Here is a 10,475-nt window from a genome sequence, read left to right as displayed (position 1 = left end):
CTTCTGCTTGGGCTCAAAATTTCGACCATGCAAGTCTCAGTCTTGATGATAAGAATATCTCGTACTTGTATTGGCGCTCAAGACATTCGAGGCTGTCTCGTTATAAAAATACATTGTCGTCTCGTTAATCGAGACGAGACGAGATGTGAGCAACACTAAAAATATAATCTCTTGAGCAATACTAAAAATAGTCCACATTGTTTCTTACATTTCTCATGGCTTTCACTTTCCAGTCTAATCAGGCAATGATTTCAAAAGGAGTTAAAACGAGCTGAACGAGGGAGCCATTTATCAAACTCGACTCAACTAGAAACTCGACTTGAAAACAGTGACTCGGCTCGGAATTCGACTCGAGAAAGTTACCTTTGACTCGACTCGAAACTAGACTCGAATTCACTTCGAGTTTCAAGTCGAGTCGAGTTTTAGCTCGACTTGTGCCCATCCCTAAAAGCGTCATTCTCTGTTAAAAATCGCTCGCTAATCGGGAAGAATACTGCGTAGAACTCTTGAAAGATAGGCACAAGATGATGTAAATATTTCACGAAAACACACTAATCGTCAAAAAATAACAACTTCTCTTCAGGACAAACTTACTATAAAAACAAGCAAACGAAGTAGATGTTAACCGCTCCGAAAGTGCCAATAGAACTATGGATGAGGCCATTTCCTCTCGGTATCAAATAGGACGGTGGCCCAGCGCCTTCAGGTTTATGGTCTTCATGGCACAATTACGATAAATAATTCATTTCTTCAAGTAGAAAACATTACAAAAAGATACTCGTGGGACAGAAATAAAATAAAATAAAATAAAGCAAAGATTGGGAACAATGAATAATGGAAGAAGGTACTCTGAACAGACGAATCTAAATTCCAACTTTTCTCTTTCCAATGCTAGAAGTTTGCGCCTCGTCATCGCAAAGAGTGCTTTTATCCTGATCGTGTAATAACTTCAGCAAGGCACTGAGAAGGTAGCATTACTGTTTGGGGATGCTTTACGGACTACAAGATGATAATTTGGTTCGAATTAATGGAATAATGAACTAAACCATAATTCCATTAGGAACACGGATTTAAGAGCACTAACTTTTTAGTATAACATTATTTCCATCCCAACATATGCAAAGAAGATCCCTATATCACCAACAAATGGCTTAGTTGCCACAGTGACCAGATTTGTTATCCATCGAGCTCTTGTAAGGTGAACGTGACAAGACAGTCCGTAAATAGATGCCAACAAATACAAAGGTCTCTAGAAGGCAGTTCAAAGCTACTGGAGTCGCATAGCTTCACAAAATTTGGATAAATTAATCATACAGATACCTGGAATTAGGAGCACTTATCTTAAGGGTCAACATTTCATTGAACGCATACATATTCAATAAATTTGTCTCAGGGGAAACAGGAGTATATGTTTTAATTCATTTACATGATCAATGATGTTTACTTTACAGAACAAGTCCAACAAACTGGGTTTTGTATGGATACATGAATTTTGTTTCCTTTTTTTAAGTCTGAAAAATTAATAGTGTGCTCAGACTTCTGACAGCTATAATTACACAAATCTGAGAACCCAATAATTATGGTACACATTTGAGAACCAGGCAATTATAATTTCATATATTTATGTACCCGATAAATTGTGTTGTCATAAATTTCAATATCCAACAATTCGATGTCGCAATTTGAGCCCGATAATTATGGTATGATAAGCTTTCAGTACTCAACAAATACGTTGTCGAAATACCAGTTAGAACAATTATTGTCATAAATTTGAGTACCTGACAATTATCTAGTTATAAATTTGCGTACGTGATAATTATGAAGTCATAAATTTGAAAATGAAATTAAATCTTTGTTTTACGTCCAACGATTATGCCGGTTAGGAGACGGTGATGAAGAGAAATGAATGGAACGGTGGAATGAAGAAAATGGGAGGAAATGGGTGTTTGCCGAAAAAAAATTAATTAAATAAATGATTAAGTTACCGTTTATATGTAACACTGAAATCCGTCAGACTGTGACTATAGCTATTCGTGTCTCTATCACAAAATTTTCGACAAACTTTAAAAAAATAAAAGAATATAATAAATTATATCAGACTCGTATCTTAAAACAAAATAAGTAATGTCTAGGGTATTAACTTAATAAACAGATTTATAACTCAGGATCTTATCTTCATATGAAATCATAACACAGGAGTTACCTCTATTAAAAGTTTATTTAGAAAAGTTGATAATTCTATGAAATATCTTTCTTTAAAAGTGCATTAGAAATACCTGTTGGGTATTCTCTTCTCTAATTCCTTAATTTTTCTCTAGTTTTAGTAAACTTTATTTAAGCTAAGGTTTCTCCAATTATGCACCTGTGGCAGACAGAAGGATTAGCCCTCACTAAAAGCGTCCTCTGTCAACCTTAACTTATAAAGGGCATTGACTCAGTACATCAAAAGCCCTGGCCTACGACCCTATTTTGTGTACTCCCTTAAATAGGAGATGCACTAGAAGGATATCTATCTAAATAATTATTATAGGGATTGGTAGGTAAGGAGAATGAGTTCGCCTTATAGTAGCGAAAAGATCCTTAAATAGATCTGGCAGGTAAAGGTTAGATAAGAACCATACTCCCTGAATTAGGAGATGTGATTTAAAAAAAAAAATAATAATCTAAAACTCTATCCAGCCACTTACGAGTCCACTTCGATGGATCGAACCCAGGAATCTGTGTTCAGAGTGTTCATAAAAACCTATTGTGTCCTGCAAGAGGAACAAATTACCTTATAACCGACCAAAACCGTATACAGCTTCAGTTTTGAACACGTACTCAAAAATTCTAGTTTCAGGGAATTGTTAATCTAAATGCCATATCCACCTAAATATGGAATGTAGCATTTCAAGGATCAAATCCTGTCCCTATTCTACGGGGCCTAATTCCCTAGCAAAATTCTGTTTCTTGAATTAGTATAAGAATTATTTTTCTATATCCCTTCTTCTCACAGGACCTCATTTTAGTCCAAGAAAGAAGTCCCTTAAAAATAAAAAGCTACTAGAAGGTAGAACCTAATATAGCTCATGCCTTCTGCCCTATTTAAGACTCGGAGAAACCTAACGAGTCTGAGCAAGACCTCCGTAATCGGGGAGAAAAACGTCCCCACCCGGCTCACCGAGCCGAGTCCGTCCAATAAACTACATTTTGGAGATTGTTCGAAGTTTTCCCCAAAACTGACGGTCAACTGACCCCTTCCCTGTAAAAATCTTCCGCATATATATAGGAAAGCTATCGTATCAAAGCTATGTAGAAAAAACGAATGGTGGGGAGGAGGGTGTTCACCTATCAAAAAGAAGCTTTCTCTGAATGCTTTGAAACTGACTGTTATTCTCTGAAACAGAGTTGCTATCTAACTATTCTTTTTACTAGAGGTATTTTTATATAATAGCTGAAAATAGAAATAATATAAATATATATAGTAAATACAACAATTACATTTATATACAATTAATAATAATAATAATAATTAATCACCCAATACCCAGATCTGGATTTCCTAACCTAATAATAATAATAATAACTTAAAATATATAAATCAACACCAATATACAGTAGTGATGAGCGCAAGAGTCTTGGTCTTGCAGTTTTTGCAAGAGTCTTGCATGCAAGACAAAGACCAAGACCAAGACCAAGACCAGGAATAGCGGTGCAAGACCAAGACCAAGACCAAGGGGTGCAAGAACAAGACCAAGACCAAGACCATACCTGCAAGACCAAGACCAAGACCAAGACTCTTGCGCAAGAGTCTTGCACAAGTACTGGTACTACTTCAATTGTTTTATACAATGTAAAAAAGGAGAAAATTCATTACATCTTTTACTAGAATCTTTTGACTTCAGTAAAAATGACACTGGAATGTGTTCCCAGTAGTGTTACGCAATTCGTGTGAGTCGATCTGCCCCTGTAGCATATAGCTACAATATATCGTTTCCTGAATTGGTTGTTCGCGTTTTCTGTAGATATTGCTCGTTTTCAAGCCACTCAGGTGTCACCTTGCGCCATATAAGCTATTTTAATGGACAAAAATCGTGTGCGTTGGTTTTCTCAGTTTTTTCGTTTCCTCCTACTTTCTTCATTCCACCATTTCAGTCGTTTTTCATTATCACCATCTCCCTTAGCGTTGGTGCATTACTCTGGGACGTTAAACTAGATACTTCATTTCATTTCAAAGCATACTAGTGGTCTTCTTCCAAAACTGAAGAGAAATGTAGTATTGAACATCGGTAATTCCGTACACCATAGGTGTCAACTACATGGGTATGGCCTTGGCTATGAGACTCAAGCATCCGTTGTGTGCTCATAAAATTAATATCGAAATAACATTTTCATGACATTGACAAAAACTTAGTGCATGTGACCGCAAGTTTGAATTCATGGGCGGATGCTTATACGTTGAATAATTGCTTATTCATATAACTTTTAGCCTCCTTAGGTATACAGCACATCGGGGATTGAGTGATATACCATTACACTACAACAGTAAATCTATATTATAAAATTGAAAGTGACTATGTTTGTGACTTCTAATCTCTTGAACCACCAGCTCGAGATCGATCAAATTTTCAATATAGATCAGGTTTGGGCCTGGAATGTTATTTTTCAGTTCACTTTGAAGTAGCAACATATGGGAGGAGGATGACGTATACAAAAATCAAAATAAATAAAAATAAAAGTGACTAAGTTTGTGACTTAATAATTCTTGAACCACCAGACCGACCTTAATCAAATTTTTAACACGTATGAGATGCGGAACTGGAAAGTTTTTTTATAGTTTCATTTTTATGGTAGAACCTAGGGGAGGAGGAGGGGAGGGGGAAGTATATATAAAAATAAATAAAACTTAATAACTCTTGAACCACCCAACCGATCTCGATCACATTTTCAACATAGATGAAGTTTGGACCTGACGTTTCTGTCATATCACTTTGACGATGAAGCTTAGGGGCCGGCGAGAGGAAAGATATTTAAAAATGATCGAAAATGACCGATATTAGAGTGGAGTTTATAGTTTTGGGGGTTGCTGAGATAAACAATGACACTTCCGATGATGTTTAAATCCAAATTTAGCCCCGTAGCTTGGCGGTGGAAGAAGAGATATCTAAAAATGATCGAAAATTAATATTAGTGTCGAATTCATAGTTTTTGGGGTCACGAAAGTGAACAGTGATACTTCCGATCCCGTTTAAATGCAAATTCAGCACCGCAACTTGGGAAGGGGGAAGGAGGAGATATATAAAAATTATTGAAAATGACCATTATTATCAATAACAAATTCATGGTTTTCGAGGTCATTGAGATTAACAGTGACACTTCCGATGCCGTGCCTTGCAACATGGGGGAGGAGGAGATATATAAATTTATTGAAAATGACCGATATTAGTGCCGAATCCATAGTTTTCGGTGTCTCTAAGATGAACAGTGACATTTCTGATGCCGTTAAAACCCAAACTCAGCCCCGCAACCTGGGGAGAAGAAGGGAGACAAATATAAAAATAATCGAAAATGACCGATATCAGAAAGCGCTTAGTAATAATGAAAAATGACTGATTAACGAAACATATTATTATTATTATTATTATTTTTTTAATTTAACCCAACGAAGTGGGTAATTGGTGCTAGTAATCCATATTCACAAGTGAGACTGATTTTATACAGTTATTTTAAATAACTTGTAGTTTGATGTCGTTATTTTGTATTTCTAATATAGGTCAAAAGTATTTATACAAATTGAGTTTATAGAAAAGACATAGACAGACAGACAGATGAGTCGTTTTTAGTTTTCACTCAAATTATTCTAAATTTGATTATAATAATTATTTATTTTTTCTCTTTTTTTTCGATATGCTAAACATATCATCATAATCATCATCAAACCTCGATGTACGGTGGTCCTCAGCTAGTCTCTTCGTCTTAATGTAGCAATTTTCTTAATATCTTCCTTCAACTACAATTTCCTTTGCTCCCTCTCTCTCTTTCCTTTCACCATACCCTCTAGCACGTCCTCCACAGCCAATATCCCAACCAGTTCCTCTTTCTCCTCTTATCAATATCTAAAATTCTTCTTTTTTCTCCTACTGCTAATATTTCTAATACCTTCTCATTCGTTTTCCGTTCAACACAGCTATAGCACGGCCAACAAGAGATGGTCTCTGACGTTTCTTACCACATGCGGTGGGACATTGCAGCCCCTACTTTAATACCAGTGTTACCAACCACGATCACTCAGTCTTATACCATTAATTAAATTGCCACTATAGTTGCACCGAAAAAAACCTTGACACGCGGGTAGTGGCAATGTCACTGCGAGCTGTCAGAGACGTTCTCTTACTGGACGCACTATAATTCACTCCATTTTTCTCCATGCCCAGGTTTCGAAAGTCTGTAATTTTTTCCATCGCTTTTGCGTAATGTCCATGTTTCTGCCCCATTTGAATCAGTAAAGCAAAATCTCAGTATTTAATTATAAGTTTGTTTAACACAAAGATTAGCTAATGTGATTGAAAAGAAAAATATGACGCCTTTAGAGTGTAAAAATAATTTTGCATTTCATGGTATTTCAATTATCTGTACCGTTTTGATTTTCTTTCATTCGTCTAAGGGGTAGCCTCCCCAGTTTCGGAACCTGTGGAGTGTTGGATCTGTTAAAAAATATAAAAAGATTACGAAACGTCGTGATTTATCCTATAAGTAGCGAAGCGTGGGCACCCAATAAAAAAATAAAGGTCATCACTTAATGTTGTGTTGTACACTATTATCATACTTACACGAAGATAAACTATGTTACATTTAGAAACATATATGTATTTCCGTTACTATTGGAGCGTAGAATTTATTATCCCTTATATCCAGAATAAAATTTACCTATGAAAAACATAAGATTTCTTAAGAGCAATACTTGCAAGACTCTTGCACGCAAGACCAAGACTGGGTGTGCAAGACCAAGACCAAGACCAAGACTGGGTGTGCAAGACCAAGACCAAGACCAAGACCGAAGGTTCCAGTGCAAGACCAAGACCAAGACCAAGACCAAGACCACCCCAGTCTTGGTTTTGGTCTTGCATTTGCTCATCACTAATATACAGATATAAAACAATATATAAATTTAAAAGCATTATTTAAACATAAAAAACAGCAAGTGATCCAAAAGTGTCACTTGCATGGGAGAACTCCGAGAAAACCTACGCACACGGTGTTTGTCCACCACAAAGATTCACTTGGAGTGAGCTCTCATAAATTTGAGTACCCAAGAATAATGTCACAAATTTGGGGATTAGAGCACCCTCATTGAGTTTTAAAATCTGATGCCTGTGTTCATCTCCTTTTTAAGAATTTTACTGTCAAATTTCTCACTAAAATTCAGAAAATTGATGGGAAGTAGAGAGAGAAGGCCGCTACCCTTTGTTTAACCTTTTATAAGGATTTTTGGTAACTTCTATTATTACAACAATAATGTATATTTCTTATGTACTTTTAAGTATCGTTTTATTTACGGGTAACAAGAAGAAGAAGTTACATAAAGAAATAATTTAAATATTTTGTATTGAGATTTTTCTTGTTGTCGCTGCTATGACGATTTGTTTATCTGTTTGACGTCATTGCTATGGTAACTAAAAAAGAACATAGATGTAACGAAGAACCATCTTGTGTAATCTGAATGTATAATATTTTAATGTGGCGAACGAGATATAAGTTGAGACATAATAATATATAGTTGAAGTGCATAACTGTGTTGAGTTATTCAAGATTATCTTGTGCATTGCATAAACATTTAGAATCAGGGAATATGTAACGTAGCTGACAAAAGAATTAACGTTACCATGGCGTAGTATCGTCTTTGACCGCTTATTTAGGTTCTATAACAGGTATTCAAGATTTTTTTTTATTAGTCAAGTTAAGGATAGACTAAAGAATAGCCCAGATGCGTTTCGGAACCAGATGGTCAACTTGGCAGCGCCAAGTGGGGACGGAAAGGCGTGACTTTTTTTTAACTTTTTTCTTAAGATGCCTTATCCCGGCGAAATTAAAATACCGCTAATTTTACAGTAATTATGTGATATCTTCAAATAGATAAAAGATAATCGAAATGTGGAACAAGAGCGCCCTACACAATATTATTTTACATGAGAAACCGTTATCACGACTCACTTATCTGCTTTCGATTTCGAGCCATTTTGAAAATCGGCATTTATTTTCGCGTTTCTAAACAGCTGAAAACGGAAAACCGCTAGGTGACTTGTGATAACGGTACCTCACGCAAAATAATATTGTCTAGGGCGCTCTTGTTCCATATTTCAATTACCTTTTATCTATTTGAAGATATCACATAATTACTGTAAAATTAGCGGTATTTCGCCGGGATGAAGACTCTTAAGGCAAATTTCAAAAAATTTTCATGCCTTTAGTTTTCACGATATCAGATTGGAACTTTGCAGACGAATTGTATGTACCTTCGGGTATTTTTCAATTTTTTTCTTAGATCCCTATGTGAAACCGGTTTTGGGCATGAGGATTGCAAGTGTTCCGAGGTGATTTTTTTTTTTAGAAAAATTTCCGGTTTTTCCCGATTTTTCCGGTTCAGGTATATGATATGTACATGTAATTGATACTGTTGGAAAGGGTTTGTTATACTAAAGAAAATAACGTTTGAATCATGACTCTAGGCCAAATAGTAATGACGCAGTAGAGTTTTATAATATGCATATATAGGTTTGTATATATAGAGAAAGCCTAAATTCAGATTTTCAACATTTTTTATTGGTACCCTTTGTTTCCAAGATATCAGGTTGTAATTTTTTACACGTATTATGAATATAACAACGTATATTTAGAATAAAATTCAGGCCTTTACGTCAACCCAGGCCTAGGCCAGAGGGGCAAAATATTTTGGGTGAATTTTCAAAAATACTTCCGGGGTTTTCCCTAATTTCCCGGTTCAGGTGTACGATACGGTCATGTGAGTGATGCCGTTGAAAAAGACTTATTATACTGAAGAAAATGGCGTTTGAATCATGACTGTAGATCAAGCAGGAATGAAGCACTACATTTTTGAAGTATTATATATATATATATATATATATATATATATATATATATATATATATATATATATATATATATATATATATATATATATGCATATATGAAAAAAAAGGGTCACCTTTAGACTTTCAAAAATTTCTCCCGACCTTAGTTTTCAAGATACAAGAACGAAATTTTGCACACGTATTGCGTACATGACAGTGTATTTAAAAAAAAAAAATCGGATCCCTACGTGAATCCAGGCTCGAGTCACTGTGACACAATTTTTATTTTTCGAGAATTCTTCTTTTTTTAATTTTCTTGTTTCTGGTGTATAATACAGAAAATAGAGAGGTACCGTTGGAAAGTATGATCTATCCTGACAAAAACAAGGTACGAACCATGATCCTATTATAAATAGTAAGGAAGCAGTAGCTGTTTAAGTGAAAGTCTAAAATTTACCTCAAAAAGTGGAAATCCTAAAAGGGTTAAAGAATCCATACTACCTAAGCAGCACTGTTTCCTTCGTGTCACTATTTGCTAAATCCTTGTAAAAATCATGACAGCATCCAAGACTCGAATGAGGCCATTTCTGTTCTTTCCTTAAGAGTCTTCATCCCGGCGAAATTAAAATACCGCTAATTTTACAGTCATTATGTGATATCTTCAAATAGATAAAATATAATTGAAATATGGAACAAGAGCGCCCTAGACAATATTATTTTGCGTCAGGTACCGTTATCACAGGTCACCTAGTGGTTTTCCGTTTTCAGCTGTTTAGAAACGCGAAAATAAATGCCGATTTTCAAAATGGCTCGAAATCAAAAGCAGATAAGTTAGTCGTGATAACGGTTTCTCATGTAAAATAATATTGTCTAGGGCGCTCTTGTTCCACATTTCGATTATCTTTTATCTATTTGAAAATATCACATAATTACTGTAAAATTAGCCATATTTTAATTTCGCCGGGATGAAGACTCTTAAGGTCTGTAAGTGTGTGTGTGTGTGTGTGTGTGTGTGTGTGTGTGTGTGTGTGTGTGTGTGTGTGTGTGTGTGTGTGTGTGTGTGTGTGTGTGTGTGTGTATTTCTGTGTATCTATCTTTCACACAGAAAATAATAACAAATCCCAGTGTTTCATTTAGCCGACCAGATTCGCCTGTATCCTCTTTTTGTTTGCTGTTCGCTTTTGAGTTGATTTCGAGTGCATTTGATGGCACCGCAGGAGGGAAACGAACTATCAGCCTTTCACTCCCGCTGCAGTGACCTCAAACATAATGACTGGACACGAAATCTCTTTTTAGCTCTTTCCATTAAGCCGCTGTGCTGTGATTCCAACGACATTTTGATCCAAATCACTAACAGCAACGCACAACGGAAAGAAAATAATAATAATAAACGGATTTAAAGGTTAA

Source organism: Thermobia domestica, chromosome 14, assembly GCF_964235325.1.
Source record: "Thermobia domestica chromosome 14, izTheDome1.hap1.1, whole genome shotgun sequence".
Lineage (NCBI taxonomy): Eukaryota > Metazoa > Arthropoda > Insecta > Zygentoma > Lepismatidae > Thermobia > Thermobia domestica.
Note: the sequence above shows the minus strand (reverse complement) of the source record.